The 18,719-nt window shown below is 41.8% G+C and overlaps 1 protein-coding gene and 1 long non-coding RNA gene across 20 annotated transcripts in view; both read right to left on the bottom strand.

Moving 5' to 3' along the window:
* The window catches only part of KIAA1217 (KIAA1217 ortholog), a 755,207-nt gene that overhangs the window by 182,441 nt on the left and 554,047 nt on the right, over nt 1-18,719 (bottom strand). The gene's annotated exons all lie outside the window — the stretch shown is intronic.
* On the bottom strand, nt 1,853-17,593 carry LOC147579465 (uncharacterized). Its single transcript, XR_015253984.1, has 3 exons — nt 3,221-17,593; nt 2,546-3,002; nt 1,853-2,309 (listed from the first exon to the last, which is right to left on the bottom strand). It is a non-coding gene; the product is annotated as an uncharacterized LOC147579465 (long non-coding RNA).

The raw sequence follows: 18,719 nt of genomic DNA on the forward strand, positions 1-18,719 counted from the left end.
AAACATTAGTTTGTATTTTTCTCTATGTCCTTCTATAATTGCAACATGATTCTGTTAAGATTAAGTTCCTCTGTCTTTTTCTTTTTCTTTGTTTTTTTTTTTTGTTTTTTTTTTTTTAGAAAGAGACAGCATGAGCAGGGGCAGAGGGTCAGGGTAGGGGAGAGAGAGAGGGAGACAGAATCTTAAGTAGGCTCCATGCTCCGTGCAGAGCCCGATGTGGGGCTCAATCCCACAATCCTGGGATCATGACCTGAGCCAAAATCAAGAGTTGGATGCTCAACCAACTAAGCCACCCAGGCCCTCTGATTAATTTCCTCTTTCTTAAGAGTCATCTGTACTAAAAGAATCAATTGTATCTAAATGGCAAAGCCACAAGAACCAAGGAAATAAACTTAAAATGTCTTCAACTGACAATGTTTCAAAAGGAATATGTATTCTTTCCAGAATCAGGGAAAAAAACATATAAATTTATCTTATGAAAATAAGTGAAAAGAAAACTTATAAATTTATAAACTTATAAATTTATAAATTTATAAACATATAAATTTATCTTATGAAAAAGTGAAAAGAAAAATCATTCCAAATAAATTTTAGGTTAGACACAGAGAAATACCTCGAATATCAAGGTCAAAATTGTAAAATATGCTCCACGTCTTAAAACCTTGACAGCTGCTTCTCTTTGAAAGATTAAATTCAGCCCACCTTGAACACATGAATAATTTCATGAGGTTCTTTCCAGCACATCCACAACCTATAGGACTTGAAGAGTACCTGTCAGTCTTCTAGAAGGATGGGGCCACTGATGTCATTTGTTCCGGGGCCACTTAGATGTGATTCTCCAGGACTGGGAGACTTGGGCTAAGAAGATTGCTTAAGGTCTGGATCTCCCATAATGGGATATTAAGTGTTCTAAAAGGTGCAAAGACCCCACACTTCAGACACCTGGGAAGGTTACCCTGAAGGAAGTCTTGACAGAGAAACTGGATAATTACCCACACTGGGACAAGTGCTATTGCTGACTTTTGGCCTAGAAAAGGCCTCTAGGGGAACGGAGTCAAGCCGGTAGGACATTGAGACTTATGCCGGATTGGGCATTTGTCGCTCGCCTTCTAGACTACAGACTCACTTAAGTTAGAAACATTTTTAGAGATTATAATGCTCCATCTATTAGTGCAACCAGCAACTAGTCCAGCAAAAAGGCAAATGTAAAAATGTGAAGTCTGCAGATGAACGAATAGCTATGAGTCATGCTCCCAGGAAGTGAGGTGTGCATGGGCAGTCCAACTCAAGATGGTAAGCCATAGGTCATGGAAGAAATAATGTGTACACAGCATCAATCTTCCAGACCCCCTTCCAAGCTTCAAAACGGCATTCCATCATTATCAGGAAGACTGACTTCCACTAGGAAAGAGCTCATGAGAACAGCAGTATTTTTCAAAAATACATTATTTGTAAATATATTTTTGAATCAGTGAATCAAACAAATTAACAGGAAGAATTAGAAGATCAATAACAACAACAATACTATGAAATCTCATAGAGTTCGGCCCAGATGATGATTAACAAGTCTCAAGTTTTTCAATAGCATATTAAGCACTATTGAAAATGTCAATTATTGCTTGCTTCACTCAGTAACTCCTGAAGGAAAAGCTATAAAAGAAAAAAGACCTATAAAAGAATCAAAGTGAGGCAATGCTTACTTTGTTTGCTGTGTTCTAGAGAAAGCAACTGAAGACAGTTATGTTTGGATGAGCAACATGGGACTTTTAAGGTGGACTTCTGTCTCTGTAAATAAACACCATTATTTTAACCTAATAATTTTTTTATTATGATAAAAACATAGAACATACAATTTACCATTTTAACCATTTTTTAATGTTTTTATCTATTTTTGAGGGACGGAGGGGCAGAGAGAGAGGGGGACAGAGGATCTGAAGTGGGCTCTGTGCTGACAGCAGAGAGCCTGATGCAGGGTTCGAACACATGAACTATGAGATGGTGACCTGAGCCAAAGTCACACGCTTAAACAACTGAGCCACCCAGGCACACCACTATTTTAACCATTTTGAAGTATACAGTTCTGGCATTACATACATTCACATTAAGTGCAACCATCACCACCATCAGCTTCATCTTTCCAAAATGGAACTCTGTACGTATTAAACAATAATTTCCCATTCCCTCCTCCCCTGGTCCCTGTGATCAGCCTTCAACTTTCTTTTCTCTATGAATCTAACCACTCCAGAAAATGCATAAAGTGGAATCATGCAATATCTGTCCTTTTGTAACTGGCTCATTTAGCATAATACCTTTAAAAAAAATTTTTTTTTTCAACGTTTATTTATTTTTGGGACAGAGAGAGACAGAGCATGAATGGGGGAGGGGCAGAGAGAGAGGGAGACACAGAATCGGAAACAGGCTCCAGGCTCTGAGCCATCAGCCCAGAGCCCGACGCGGGGCTCGAACTCACGGATTGCGAGATTGTGACCTGGCTGAAGTCGGACGCTTAACCGACTGCGCCACCCAGGCGCCCCTAGCATAATACCTTTAAAGTTCATCGTGTTTTATCACATGTCAGAATCTCCTTCCTTTTCAAGGCTGAATAATATTCCACTGCATGTATACACCACATATTGTTTACCCATACACCCAGCGATGAACACTAGGGTAGCTTCCGTCTGTTAGCTACTGTGAATAAGGCTGCTATGAACATGGGTGCACAGATACCTGTTTTGAGTCCCTGCTTTTGTTCATTTTGCATATATACTCAGAAGGAGACTGGCTAATTGCATGGCCATTCTATGTTTAATTTTTTTTTTGAGGTATGGCCATCACATTTTCCACAGTATCTGCACCATTTTCCATTCCCATCAGCAAAGTACAAGGGTTCCAATTTCTCCACATCCTCAACGACTATTATGATTATCCACTTTCTCTCCCTGCCTTTCACACTTCCTCTCTCTCCCCCTCCCTTCCACCCTTCTTCCTTCCTTCCTCCCTTCCTTCTCCATTCTTTTTTTTTTTTCAACGTTTTTTATTTATTTTTGGGACAGAGAGAGACAGAGCATGAACGGGGGAGGGGCAGAGAGAGAGGGAGACACAGAATCGGAAACAGGCTCCAGGCTCTGAGCTATCAGCCCAGAGCCCGACGCGGGGCTCGAACTCACGGACCGCGAGATCGTGACCTGGCTGAAGTCGGACGCTTAACCGACTGCGCCACCCAGGCGCCCCTCTCCATTCTTTTTAATAGCTATCCTAATGAGTGCGAAGTACTATCTCATTGTGCATTTGATTTACATTTCTCTAACAAGTAATGATGTTAATTATCTTTTCGTGTCCTTATTGGCCATTTGTATGTCTCTTTTTTTTGGAGAAATGTGTATTTAACTTATAACATAATAAGAAACATATATTTGGTCTCTTCCCCCTGCTGCTGGCTAGGGCTCCCAAAACTCTTGTAATTTCCTAAGTGATAAGAGCCAGAAGAGCATCTTTTGCTACAATATTTGGTTTGTGTCCCCAGCTTCTGAATCAGCTTCAGAGTACCAAAGGTTAAAGGAACATCTCTCTGGTTATTCATAATGAGCCCCTTTCAGCCACACCTAAGTTATGTTAATGAGGTGATTCTGGAAATCCCTAGGATGGCTGCCAGAGAAACCAACCAGAGAAATGTAACTTTCAGTCCCACCCCCAACCTCCTTGGAGGGAGGAGGGCCTGGGGGTTGAATTTATCACCAAAGGCCAATGATTTGATCAACCTCCCGAGTCCCTCCCCCTCCCCCTACAATTAAGCCTCCTTAAAAACCCTAACCAAAGAAATTTGAAAAGTTTCTGGGCTGGTGAACAAGAATGCATTCATGTTCCGGGAGAGTGGTCTCCACAGGGACGGAAGCTCCTGTGCTCAGGACCCTTCCAGATACCCCCCTGGGCACCTCTTCATCCCCTTCCAGATATCCCCCTGGGCATCTCTTCATTTGGCTGCAGATGTGTGTCCCTTGGTATATCCTTTATTATAAAATGGCTATTAGTAAGTAAACTGTTCCCTTGAATTCTGTGAACCATGTTAGCAAATTACCAAACCTGACGAGGGAGGAATGGGAACCCCTGATTTGTAGTAAGGTCAGACAGAAGTTGTGGGTAATCTGGGACCCACTACTTGCGACTGGAGTCTGAAGCAGGTGGCAGTCTTGTGGGACTGTGTCCTTAATCTGTGTGATTTGCACTAACGCTGGGCAGTTAGCGTCAGAATTGAGTCAAATTGTAGAACAAGCAATTAGTATCAGCTGAGAATCAGAGAACAGTTTGATACAGAAAAATGCACCCATCTGGTGTCAGAAGTGAATGAAGCATTGAGAAGAAAGTGTTTTTCCTTTCACAAATCCTTTGTGCATTTTTTTTTGTTATCTTTTACTTGTTGTTCTGTTTACTTGTAGAAGTTCTTTATATATATATTTGATACCAATCTCTTATCAGATATATGACTTGCCAATACTTCCTCCATTTTCACAGGTTGCCTTTTCACTCTGTTGATAAGAGTCCCATGCTGCACAAGTTTTTAATTTTCAAGTCCAATTTCGTCTTTTGCTTGCCTGTGTTTTTGACATCATATCTAAGAAATCATTGTCAAATCCAGGGTCGCGCAACTTTCCCTATGGTTTCCTCTAAGACAGGGTTTTAGCTTTTACGTTTAGGTTTTTGACCCACTTTGAGTTAATTTTTGTACGTGGCATGAGGTAAGGTTTCAAGTGGTGTACATTCAGTTTTCCCAGCACCATTTGTTAAAAGAATGTCCTTTCCTCATTGACACTCTTATTGAAAATCACTTGAATGGCAATCTTTTAAAAAAGCATTTTCTAAGCAAGCACCTCTGTTAAGCTGATACTAGAGTCTGGGCCATTTCTTTAAGAAAAATCTCCCCAGACCTTTATATTTAAGTGCAGATAGTGCAGCAAACATCTGTGGTTCTTCTACTGTGAGCCAGGTCCTGGATAAATCAACATGGACACAACACTGAACGAGCTGAGATCACAGTACCCTTGTTCATGTTGTGAAGGTTGAGGCAGATAAAAAAACAACAACAACAAAAAAAAAAAAACAAAAAAAAACACTTTTTTTTTTTTTTGGTGCTAATTGTGATAAGATTAGAAGGTCTGTCCACATTCTAAGAGAAAATAGCAACACTGTACAATGCTTCTTTTATAGAAAACATATTTGGCAAAAATAATTCATTTTTTTAAATTTTTATTTATTTTTGAAGGCGGAGAGGAGCAGAGAGAGAGGGAAACAAGGGATCCCAAGGAGGCTCTGCGCTGACAGTGGTGAGCCTGATGCGGGGCTCGAGCTCTCAAACTGCAAGATCATGACCTGAGCCGAAGTCGAACACTTAACCGACCGAGCCACCCAGGCGCCCCCAAATATAATTCTTAAATGCAGTTAGAAAAAGGCAAAAATCGACAGAACTCCATGTTCTTCGTGCTCTTTTTCTTGTTAGAGACCTATCCCCGTGGTGCCAGGTCCCCATAAATGTACACATTTAAAGCATACAACTTAACGGTTTTGGCTTACTCGTGGGATTGTCCATTGACATGGCAGTCGTTTTAGAAACCTTTTAGCACCCTACAGTGAACCCCCCTGACAACTGGCAGTCACTTCCCATCTCCCCCTAACTTCCTCAGCCCTAGGTGACCACCAATCTCCTCTTTATCTCTATGGATTTGCCTTCTTTGGACATTTCTTATTAGTGGAAATCTTCTTTCCACTATCTTGTTTCACTTAGCATAATATTTTCAAAATGCATCCATGTTGTAGCATATATGAGTCCTTCATTGATTTTTACTGCCGAAAATTATTCCATTGTATGGATATGCCGCCATTCACTAGCTGATGGACATTTGGGTTATTTCTACTTTTTGGTAATTACAAATAATGCTGCTATGAACAGTTACGTACAAGTTTTTGTGTGGATCCATTTGCATTTTAAAAGAAGATGATTAGAGGGGCGCCTGGATGGCTCGGGCTGGTTAAGGTTCAGGTCACAATCTCGCATTTCCATGAGTTTGAGACCTGTGTATGGCTTTGTGCTGACAGCTCAGAGCCTGGAGCCTGCTTCAGATTTCGGTGTCTCCCTCTCTCTCTGTCCCTCCCTCGCTCTTTCACAAAAATAAATAAACATTTTTTAAAAATTACAAAAAAATGATTAGAGAGGAAATTCTTGGATTCAAATGACACACAATTCCAGCAGTGTGGAGTTCAACAGAATGCCCAAGATTGAGAAGTACATTACATGCTATTCCTTCGTCCAACAAATCATTCCAAAAATGACAGCCTTCCAAGCCATACTTCTCTCGATATTATCACCTATTCTACAAATACTACAACTGTGTGCCAGATAAGGTTTTGGGACTAGAATTACAGTGGTGAACAAGATAGACATGGTTTATGGAGCTGAGAGGCACCAAGAAAAGTGTTAAAATTTTAAAATCTTTATTTATTTTTTAAGTGATCTCTACACCCAACATGGTGCTCCAACTCACGACCCCGAGATCAAGAATTGCATGCTCTACCAACTGAGCCAGCCAGGCGCCCCGAGAATGTTAATTTAAGCAAGCAAGTATGATAAAAATTTATATACACTACCATAAAGGAATTACATGGTAATTAGAAAAGGGCTAAACACACACAGTTGGAGTAGGAAGAGGAAAATGCCAATTAAAACTTTCTTACAAAAGACTAGGTCCTTCAAAACAAATACAAGTTTCAACAAAGAGCTGAAAGAGATCAGAGGGCTCATCTCTTAACTGCCAACTCTAAGTTCAAATTCAAACATTTTATAAATGTCTAAAATGTACTCATCCCCAAAACGTAACTGTTCATAATTTTAAAGATCTCTAAAAAGGTGACACCCTCATTCCTCACTGCCTTGCCTCCATGTTTAATAAAGGTCACCCTGTCTTCCTCTAAATCTTTTCCAAATCCTTTATTAAGCTAAGTCATTGCCTTCTTAGTTTGTCATGAAAAGAAATATAAGCGGACATCATCAACGTGCTTTGAGCTTATCACTCAGCGTTTTCCCACACTGAATTCAAGTTTTGTTTTACCTGGAAGCCTTATTTTTCTCAGTCTGTTGACCATCTTTTTGACACTTTTCCATGTTTCCAACCACTCCTCTACTTACAGAGGTAAGACTAGATTCTTGTTCACCTAAGGATAAGACCAGAACTTAGTACAAAGTACTCGATTACTTGACCTTGTAGATTGGCCTGTTGATTGTGAGCTCGATACCAACAAGGTCTTCTCTTAACTCTAGTCAGAGGTCAGTGAGTCCCGAAAGGATCAACCGATAGGGCTCAGAAAGAAACAACACAATGCTATCAGATTAAACTCAAAAATGTGTGCCCTCTGAGCATGCAGCCTTCTAATTATGATAATATCATCATAAACCTTACACATAAAAATGTAAGTATTCTCCTCTGCCCTACCCTTCCACCCTTGACATTACCTTCAGCAGCTTGTTTGACCATGCCTCTAAATGGTTACAATTATTCTGACTTAAATCCCTCCCTCTTCCCATCGCCACCAACAGCCTGGTCATTTTCTGTGTTTCCTGTGTATCTATAGAATATTTACTACAACATTTTGACTAAGCACTAGATTCAGTGATCACTTCAAAACCATTTCTTGCTAAGACCTTTTATGCCCACTATAACATTAATTCCTAACTAAAACACACTTTCAGCGTGCTGCAACAAGGTAGCCCCTCACAGAGTTTTACAGTAGAAAACAATCACTTGTTTGAGGTCCCGTAAGTGTGAACAGTAGAGGAGCATTGTCAACTCTCCTAAAATCAAACTAGATCACTTCTTCCACTTTCCCTCAACCTACTGGGCTGCCACTGTGTCACAGAGAGAGACGGCATTCGTTTGACAGAATTTGCTCACTTTCAAACCACACTCGTATACCTGCTACCTGTTGGCCTACAAGGTGTTTCCAAATTGATTTTGCAATGATATCTGCTACTTCCTTCCCAAATCCCCTATTTTCTTCCAGGTCATAAACACTTTCAGATGTGTCGTTCCAAGGCCATTCTTCCTCCACGATACACAGAAATGACACCTTGCTCCTGTCCTAGTTTCATATTCTCTCTACAACTGGTGTTCTGCGAGGGTTTCATTCTGAGCAACTGTTTCCAGATTCATTGGTACCTACAGATTTTAATATAAGCAGTCTGCTAAAACAGCCTTTCACCAGCTCTTCTGATAATGTTGCTTCCTCCCCAATATTCCCAGTCAATACTACCAGATTTCTTTAAAACAAAGAAATTTTTCTTTGGGGGAAAACAAGAAACAACAAAGACAGCAACTTGACCTACTGCGGTCATTTAAAACCAACCCTTCCTTTACCCAACAGAGAAAGGCCATTCGCAGTCCTGTTGCTTCTGATGTATTTAAAGAATGTTTCCCTTGATGTGTTTTGAACATTGCTTCTCATTTCCTGCTTGAGCTTTCGACTCTCCTCTGCTGCTGTTTCTTTGTCCTCCTCCTTGGCCTTCCGCCATCCCCCCTCCTTTGTGGTCGCATTCTTCTTCTTCAAGCAGTTCTTTGTTCATCCTGTTGGGTTTTCTCCTACCCTCTCTACCTTAGCTAGAATAGCCTTTCATTGTTTGCCTTTAACCAAATTTCATTAAATCATAGTCCTAGTCCATACTGCTGGATACTCATTTTTTTTAATTCTTTTCAATCTGTGTAGTGATAGTTTCCTCTGAAATACCTGGAGTCATTTTCACAAATTCAACTTTGTTAATGCAACATTATTTTTTTAGCCATTGAAGATCCTAAGAAATACTAACGTCTTTCATAATTAGATACTGACCTAATCTCTACATCTGTAATAGTTAATTTCAAATATGACCTCCATCTTCTTTGAATGTTCTTGCTGTCTTTTCCAAAATGATCCCACTGTTCCTCTATGAGTTTATTTGGCTCTAGAAGGCAGAAGAGGGCAAGGAGATCCCTGACATCATCGAGGTCTTTGACTTGGTCAGATGTTCTGAAGGCGTGTCCATGACTTTTCTTAAGTGAGAGCTCTACAACAAAATTACTTGAAAGGTTTCCATGTGCTTTTTCTAAAATTTATATCTGAAGCTACAAACTTTCTGATGATCTCCTTTCACGTCCTCTTAAATCACAAAAAGAATGCAAATAGTGACATAGCCTTACTTTTCAAGTCCCTACCTGTTCTTCAACAATCCACGCTTTTGAATTCTTAAGTAAGTTATACACTGGACAAGGGCAAACAAGGGATAAGTTAAGAAGAGGGAATTCTTTGCTCCTATTTTTCCTTATTTCCTCTATTTTAGGCAAACTCCTAAAAAATAGTACTGGCTTAGGGCACAGCCTCCTGCCATTATGATTTCTTTGCTAAAGGTTGATTCTCTGAACCGTTCAAGTTCCTTATGGCAATCTACTAGTGATCAAAATATAACATATAGATTACTAATTAATTCCTAGTAAATGAAAAATAAATAGATACATTGGCATCTCTGTTAACAGAGCTGTTTCACTGCTCAGTGGCCCAGTTTGGGTCACACCCAGAGATGACATTAACATTTTGCCTTCGAAATAGGGTGTACTGTACCATGATAATATTTAGCAGTTGAAGAACATTAAGTCCCAGAATCCTGGGACTGAAGGAGATAACAGTATACAGATTTATGATTACACTCTCTGAAACTAGAATTTGTTGTTCTTTTTTTTTTTTTTTTTTTCTTTAAGTAAGTTCTACACCCAACATGGGGCCTGAACTCATGACCCTGAGATCAAGAGTCACATGCTCTATTGACTGAGCCAGACGGGTGCCCTGGGAATTTGTTAGCTGTCATCCTGGGCAAGTCATACAAATCCTCTATACCTCTATATCCTCATCAGTAAAAATGGTAATAAAGGCAGAATTACCTCAATGGGTATTTGAGAGGTATTAACACACATAAAGCACATAGGACTCAATAAGCAACTCCCTTAAGTTTACATGAAAGGGACTTTACGTCAATTAATAAAATCGCAAAACACACTTAAAATCACCTAGGTAAACAAACTTGGGGAGAGACTGTTAAACAACTCGCTAATGTGATATGTCAAGATCAGTCTGAGTATCACAGTGATGTTAGCCTATTGAACTAATATTTTGGAAACATCCATATTTGGCATCCTACCCGGCTTTGTGAAGACAGCACCCACGAAATGATTTTCTAAAATGCTGACAACATCCAGACCAGGTCTCAACAAAGATAAGCAGTACCAACTTGGAAGACTACAGCTACCTTGCAGCCATTCCAATAAAAATGTGATGAGCTTGCACTTTTTATCTTATCTTCCAGGAAACAGTTCAAAAGCAAATATTTTATGCTGTCTTTTGAAAATACCAAGAAGCAAATATAATGTGATGAAAAGAAAACTAAAAGTGGTATGCACAAAATATTTCCAACTTGGACAACAATTTATCACCTTGCTTTTCTTAAATTATTAAGCACTGTTTGCAAAGTAGTGGCTGTTTCATGTCAATCTCTTCCCTAGTTACCACTGAAACACAATTTTACTTCAACTGTACCTTCCTACGTGTAAGAGTTTTAAGGGCCAGTATTTTTTTTTTAATGTTTATTTACTCTTGAGAGGGAGAGAGAGACAGAGACAGAGTGCGAGCAGGGGAGGGGCAGAGAGAGAGGGAGACTCAGAAACCGAAGCAGGCTCCAGGCTCTGAGCTATCAGCACAGAGCCCGACGTGGGGCTTGAACCCACGAACCGTGAGATCATGACCTGAGCCCAAGTCGGATGCTAAACCGACTGAGCCACCCAGGCACCCAGGCCAGTATTAATTCATATAATTGTGAAAGGGACCAAAAGCAATTCACATTTCCATTCCTTATTGGAAAATAAGAATGCCACAAACCTTTCAGTGGACAGCCTAGCTGAGAAAATGCAAAAGCATAAAAGTAGGAAAAGCCATTTTTGTTTGAGAGAAAACATGACGGACAAATGAAGAAGCATGACATTTAATAACATGGCACTATTCACATCTATTTGTTTCTGGTAACCATGTCCTTCACACCTTCAGATTTGAGAAATGTTAGAGCGTGCTGGAAAAAATGAATTCTGCAACTACAACACCTGTGTTACGAAGAGCTTTTGTCTGGTGTCCTCAAACTAGGTTACTTCAAATATTTGTATTTCACGAGCTAAGCCAAAGTATTCTGCTATCAAAATTGCAAGCTAGCATTCTTTTTAATTCTTAGAGGGTGAGGGGGCAAAGGAAGCAAGTAGAACTTTTGTGATTTAAGGTTTTCTCACCTAAGATGTTAATTTCAATGCCATGGGTGAAATGAATACTCTTAGGAGGTACAATGAGCAAAATGATAGCTTGTAGGAAACTTTACAACTTACGACATCTAACGCATCAACACATCTACTTTCTCAGGTATCTGAAGCCCTCATGATGGTACTTTCTTCCAGACAATTCTAGAACCGTCTGCTACAGAAACATGGTTCCCAACAAAGTCTTAATAGGGCAGGTCATGGCCCCTATATCTACAATTTAAGATGGTCTCTTGCTGGGGCTCATTGCTGGGTTGTCCACAATATAAATGTGAGAAGATTTTAATGTCGATTAACAATAATAATTTCCAATATTTAAAATTAATACAAATTTCCTACAGCCATTAAAAATAAAATGTCAAGACATTAATAGAAACTATTTTTAAATATTTAAAAATGGAAAGAGATTTCTGTCTGTCTGTAGGATAAGGTTTTTAAAAATGCTTGGGGGCACCTGGGTGGCTCAGTCAGTTAAGCATCTGACTTCAGCTCAGGTCATGATCCTGTGGTTTGTGGGTTCGAGTCCCATGTTGGGCTCTGTGCTGACAGCTCGGAGCCTAGAGCCTGCTACAGATTCTGTGTCTCCCTCTCTCTCTGCCTCTCCCCCACTCATCCTCTGTCTCTCTGTCAAAACTAAATAAATGTTTAAAAAATAATAATAAAAAAAGAAATGATTTCTGGATTTTCTGAACTTTCCATAATGGTATGATTTACTTAAAAAAATTATCTTCAGAGAACGAAATATTAATCCTCATCTTTACTTATAATTTACTTTCAGAATCACAGTTAAAAAAAATTTTAAAGGGACAAAATTTTTTTTAACTCCATTAAAAACAGCTAAGTTTCTAAAAAATTATTATTAACCCCGGACTGAATAAAGGCTGACAAACAAACAAACAAAACTTCTAACATCTCTCAAAAACTAACGCAGTCTATTAAATAAAAATGCTGGGGCACCTGGGTGACACAGTCAATGAAGCATCCCACTCTTGATTTCAGCTCAGGTCACGAGCTCTCAGTTCCTGAGTTCGCACCCCACCTAGGGCTCTGTGCTGACAGGGCGGAGCCTGCTTGGGATTCTCCTGCTCTTCTCTCTCTGCTCCTCCATTGCTCACGGGTGTGCACGCACACACACACACTCTCTCTCTCAAACTTTAAAATAAATAAATAGATAAATAGATGATAGATAGATAGATAGATAGATAGATAGATAAAAAATTAATAAAAATCCAGCTGCCAAGTTTCCCCCTGATGTGAGAGTTTGGCTTTTTGGACCTGTAGACATCCATCCTTCCCACTATCACCCCTACCATGAGCCCTCAGGACAGGAGACTATAGGGCAGAGTTTAAACAAAGCACAGTCATATAGTCAAACTGGAGGCATAAAGAATAAACCAGTCAAACCCTTACCTTGCACCCCCTTTCCGTGACTCTTTGACCCCACGTCGATCCCATCCTTCGATTCCAATCTCCTTCCACGTCATGTGTTCACTACCCACGTCCATGCTCGGCTTGGATTCTATGCTCCAACTTTGTGATCAATTCCTTGCAAATATTTTCTTCTGCCTTTGCCCCTCTCTTCCACCATTGCACCAGTCTGGCAATCAATACAGGCTCAACCTAACTAACCATCTGCAACAGAACAGCTAAAATTGCCGGAGGGAAAACTCCCCACACAACTCCACTTAATGGCCTTACCTTAAACTCCTAACCGCAAATCTCAAATTAGCCCTCAACTCTGCAAAATGATTCTCCTACACTTTCCTGATAATTTCACTTTATCATTTTCTGGGAGAACTACCTATTTCACAACTTCTCCTCTCTCCTCAAACTTCCAACATCTTCTTCTTTCTTATTGTCAGTTAATCACCTTCCTCCATGTGTCACCGACAGATAAGAACTATCTCATCCTCTTACTGTCAAACCACAACTTACATAATTACCCATTATGCCTTGCCTCTTCTTAAGATGTTAAAGTGGCCTCTGTTCCTGAGGCCAGCCCTTCCACGGTCCAGTCCTTTGTCTTCCCTCCCACACTAGTCCCCCTTTTTTATCTAGCTCATTCTCACAAGCGTACAAGCTTGCCTTAATATTGCCCATCTTAGAAACCAAATCTGATTGTTTTATATTCGCATATGCAGTATGCATACAGTATGCAATAACACATATATACATATGTGTTATATATAAATATACATATAAAATAGATTAGGTGAAGCCAAGAAATCTGGGCTATGTTGAAGATGACCTACCCTTCAACTCTAGCTCTAAGTACATGAAAACCAAGTAGTTTTCAGAAAATTACTTAGCTGGAGAATACACTGTTTCATTAACAATGTAACACATAGGGGCGCCTGCGTGGCTAAGTCGGTTAAGTGTCCAACTGTTGGTTTCAGCTCGGGTCTTGATGTCATGGTTCATGAGTTCAAGCTCCCATAGCTTTGGATCCTCTGTCTCCCTCTCTCTCTCTGCCCCTCTCCTGCTCACACACATGCATGTGCTCTCTCTCTCAAAAATAAACAAACGTTAAAAAAATAATGTAACACCTGAATGGAACAAGGCTGCATACAGCATGAGCAAAATTTAAAACAAAAACAGGAGTGTAATTATTTCATGTTCCCAAAGGAGGTTTTTCCTTACAGGTTCATTGGTGTGATCATTTAGAGAGAGCAGTTCTCTCTCAAATGCATGGATGCCATGATGGGTAAATCTTCCGAGAAGGAGGCAGGACAAGTCAGTGAGGTGGTTGGAAAAAGCACCCTCTGTTCATGCTGAGTTGATGGGTCTAGGAAAAAGGAACAATGGTATTCCCTTAGAAAACTTCATGAGCAGGCCTGGGATCTGGACCTGTCTGCCCCCCCTAGGGAGGCCTAGGAGAGAGACAATCCTGAAAGACGCTAGCATACAGAGTGTGCCTGAGAAGAAGACTAAAGGCTATCGCCCGGGACTCATCAAAATAGAGACAAGAGACCTGCACTCCAGACAAGGGACAGGAGGAGAGTTCACGTCCTGGGATTCATCCTCATGCCAACTCTTCTGAATTCTAATTTAGGGGATAACGTTGATTGCCGGGATAAACGCCTTTTGTTAATAAAAAGATCACTAAAATCAGGGCCAATTTTCCAGTAACATGTAGACTTGGTCTAACAAGTGACACAACACCTGTTATTTACCACACACTGTTATTTATTTCTAGGGTCAGGCTTTCTCAAGCCGTGTACCAAGGAGTGATCCAAGAGTATGTTGGGGAGGGCGGTGAGCAATGACCTGCCCTTGTTACTGACAGCCACAGTTGTAAATCAGCAATGCAACCGACTAGGGTGGGTGAGAGACTCAACCAATATGCTCACATAATTCCATGAGCTCTGGATTTGGGGGACGAGGACCCTAAATCTAGTCGGACAGAATCTAATCCAAAGAGCATAAACTCATACAAGAAAATGGCACAGGGTAGAAAGACAACAAAATATCGAATACAAAATTGGCCAATGTCTTCATCATTTTTCTCTTCATCACTCCTCCAAAGTGTACAAACACGTTTACACCTGTCCCTGCTGACCCAGGTGCAAAGCCAAACTTCCGCCCAATTACCTACTCCTCTGTTTCCCTCACTCTGCATCAAGAGCATAATTTTCTCTAATCTTAGAGCCAGATCAGACAAATCAGTGAATTATAGGATCAACGGGCTGCTCACAATTAGTCTTGCCTGAGAGGTTTAAGAGAATCTATCCATACACTGGTGTAAAAGGTGGCTGATTAAGGGGTCTGGAGGCCGAGTTGCCATTAAGTAGCTGAGACCTTGGTTGAGAGCCCTCTGTTCTCTCCAGGGTCTCATCTATAAGTGGAAGGGCTGAGACCAAAATGACTTTCCTGCTCTCATTTTTAGATGCCCACCCCGGGACCAAACATATCCTTCTTTCTCATCTCATCTAACTTCCATATATTCCCCCTAGTAATTCCCTATTTATCCATGACCCCAGGAACTGATGTCAGCAAAGAGAGTTAAACTGTCATAGCCTGCCTGAGCTTCCCTCCTTGAAATCCAAGAGCTAAGCTCCAAACTCGAAAGGGAAAAGAAAATCCTCAAGACAAAACGCCGCCTTCAAAGAACTTGCAAAACCATTGCCCCACACATCTGTATCGGGGAAATGTTGAAACAACGAAGCCAAGTCAGAAAACCGAGCTTCAGTTTAAATACCCTGCTTAGTTCCAGGTGGCGTTGGCATTGTTCTTTGATAAATGGAAATGAGAACTTCCAGGATTATTTGAAGTTGAGAAGCTAACAACCAGCCAGCACTTTCTTATCACCTTCTCCAGCTCCAGTTCTGCACGGTCAATAGCTCAGGGGGTCAAGCTCAGGATCGACCCAGGAAGGCAAGGCTCTTTTAAGCAATCTTGAAATAAAAGCAAGTGTAAGCATTATTACGAACACGTGATCATCTTAGGCTCCTCTCCAAGAAATTGGCACAACTGCAGTACAAGTCTGCAAGACCTGACAAGACTAACACACAAACAGGTATGAACACCACCTGTTTAAGAAGTAAGGGTCTACAAGACACAAAGATTACTGAAGAAGCAGAAGTACAAAATAAACAACGAATGAGCCACGGCCGGGGAAGTAAAATACAAGAATTCTTACTACGGCTCCCATTTGGGGCCCAAAACTATCCGTATTTTCTTTTCCATATTTCCAGTGGAATTAGTTCACATTTCCAGTAGAATTAGCTCATAATTCTAATATTAACTGAGGCACATGAACTCTTAAGTACTAAGAAGAAGTACCACCCACTCCCACACACACACGAGCAAAAGAAAGTCATTATTGTTTGATACTCTTCATTCCACACAAATTTTTCTTCCAGGGAAAAAGATTCAGTCTATACTTTTTTCCCCTTCCTAGCAGCACAGCTGGATTTTTACAATGGCATCATAAAGCAGATGGAGTGCTAGTAACCCAAAGCCAGAGGGCTGATTAGGCTGTTTGCAATCTGTATGTCACAAATAATGGACTATTACTGAAAAGTAAAGGTCACTCAAAATGAATTGCGTTCAGTAAAGAGCTTGGGTATGGATACCAGGGCTAGCTATCATTGACGGCCATAAAATTCCCGGTAAAAGGAGAAATGTCACATTGTCAGGGATTTCTCATGGCATAGAAGGATTTACCCAGTTGAACCCTGGTTCGTCTTACTTGGTGAGCTGCTGAAGCGTGCACAGAACTTGCTGTACGTGTGTCAGTTGAATTGACACACGGGTCGCTCCATTAACCCAACATTCAATGAAGTGCTGGTGGGCCAGGAGAAGCTCAGGCTCCGGAAGAAACCAAAGGGCTGAAACCATGTTCACATGTCATAAATAAAAAAAAGAAAGAGGGCAGGGGGGCGGGGTGCCTGGGTGGCTCAGTGGGTTGAGCATCTGACTCGATTTAGGCTCAGGTCATGATCTTACAGTCGTGGGATGGAGCCCCACGTCGGGCTCTGGGCTGAGTGTCGTGCCTGCTTGGGATTCTCTGCCTCTCTCTCTGCTCCTCCCCCACTCATTTTCTCTCTCCCTCTCTGTCAAAATAAATTTTTTTTTAAAAAGGGAAGGATCACTTATAAGCCACATCACCACACTGCTGTCGTCAGCACCAACAAAAGTTGTTTCCTTCGGTCATGAATCATTGAGATGGAAAGTAGTATGGTCCATTCATCCGGGGCCTCCCTTCTATACCTGTCAATAGAGCAGACGCCTGTCCACTACCGTCAAGATTCTCCTGAGCAGCCAGCCAGACAAGACCCAGGACGGAGCCGGTGCTTCCCGGTGGCACGTCAGACACCCACCCACTCTGAGTGGTTTGAGGACAATAGCCTAGGTGGCATTGAAAGAGCCTTTGGCCCAGGTACACAGATGACTCACACTGCCCGCCATCTCTCCCGCTGGGGCAAGTCCACGGCCAAGGCAGGGTGCAGGGTCTTCTGCCTCATTGGAGCCTACCTGCCCCTTGCGTCGCCCTGCTCTCTCTCCCAGTGCTCGGCAATCCCCGCCTGCCAACTTGGCAGAGTGGGCTCCCCTCTGCAGATGGCACCACTTGGGTCTAACCGCTCCTGAGCTCACCCCCTGCTTTGGGCCCGAACCAGCGCAGCTTGGCCCCTGCTGCAGACTAACCGGGGCTGGCCTGCTGTAGTGGAGCCCACTCTTCTGCGGCTTTGCTTTTCAGTCGCGGTAAAAGAACCATGAGAGAAAGGGCCCATCTTTTTTTTTTTTTTAACATTTTTATTTATTTTTGGGACAGAGAGACACAGAGCATGAACAGGGGAGGGGCAGAGAGAGAGGGAGACACAGAATCGGAAACAGGCTCCAGGCTCTGAGCCATCAACCCAGAGCCTGACGCAGGGCTCGAACTCACAGATCGCGAGATCGTGACCTGGCTGAAGTCGGACGCTTAACCGACTGCGCCACCCAGGCGCCCCAGAAAAGGCCCATCTTAACCATGTTTGAGTGTCCACTTCAGTGGCCTTACATACGTTCGCACCATTGTACAGCTGTCACATCCATCCGCGTCCAGAACTCCTGCCATGTTGCAAAACTGAAACTCTACACCCATTAAATAACTGCTCTCTCTTTCCCACTCCCCACCCCCCCCCCCCTGCCGCCCCGCCCCAGGCCCTGGAAACCACCACACATACCACTTTCTGTCCCTATGAATTTCCCTACTCTGGGTGCCTCATATAAATGGAATCATACACCACGTGTCCTTTCGTGACTGGCTTGTTTTACTTCGCACAATGTCCTCCAGGGTCACCCACGCTGTAGCATGCGCCAGGATTTCCTTCCTACTTAAGACAGAATAATATGCCATAGGCTGGATATCCACGCTGCTGTCTCCACCCTCTCACATGGCTGGTATCCACCTATGAGGATAACACAGCAATGAACACAGGGGTACCAAGATCTCTTCAAGTCCCTGCTTTCAGGGGCACCTGGCTGGTTCAGTCAGTGGACCATGTGACTCTTGATCTTGGTGAGTTCAAGCCCCGCACTGGGGGTTGAGTTTACATAAATAAGTAAGTAGGTAAATAAATAAAATTAAAATACGCATTGAATTTATTTTTTATTTAAAAAAATTTTTTTAAACACCGATTTATTTTTTGAGAGACAGAGAGAGAAACAGAGGGTGAACGGGGGAGGGGCAGAGAGAAAGGGAGACACAGAAGCCGAGGCAGGCTCCAGGCTCCGAGCGGTCAGCACAGAGCCCGATGCGGGGCTCGAACCCACAAACTGCGAGATCATGACCTGAGCCGAAGTCAGAGGTTTCACCGACTGAGCTACCCAGGCACCCCTGAATTTATTTTTTAAAAGTCCTCGCTTTCAATT

The sequence above is a fragment of the Puma concolor genome, chromosome B4 (genome assembly GCF_028749965.1).
Source record: "Puma concolor isolate L17-30 chromosome B4, mPumCon1.1.hap2, whole genome shotgun sequence".
Lineage (NCBI taxonomy): Eukaryota > Metazoa > Chordata > Mammalia > Carnivora > Felidae > Puma > Puma concolor.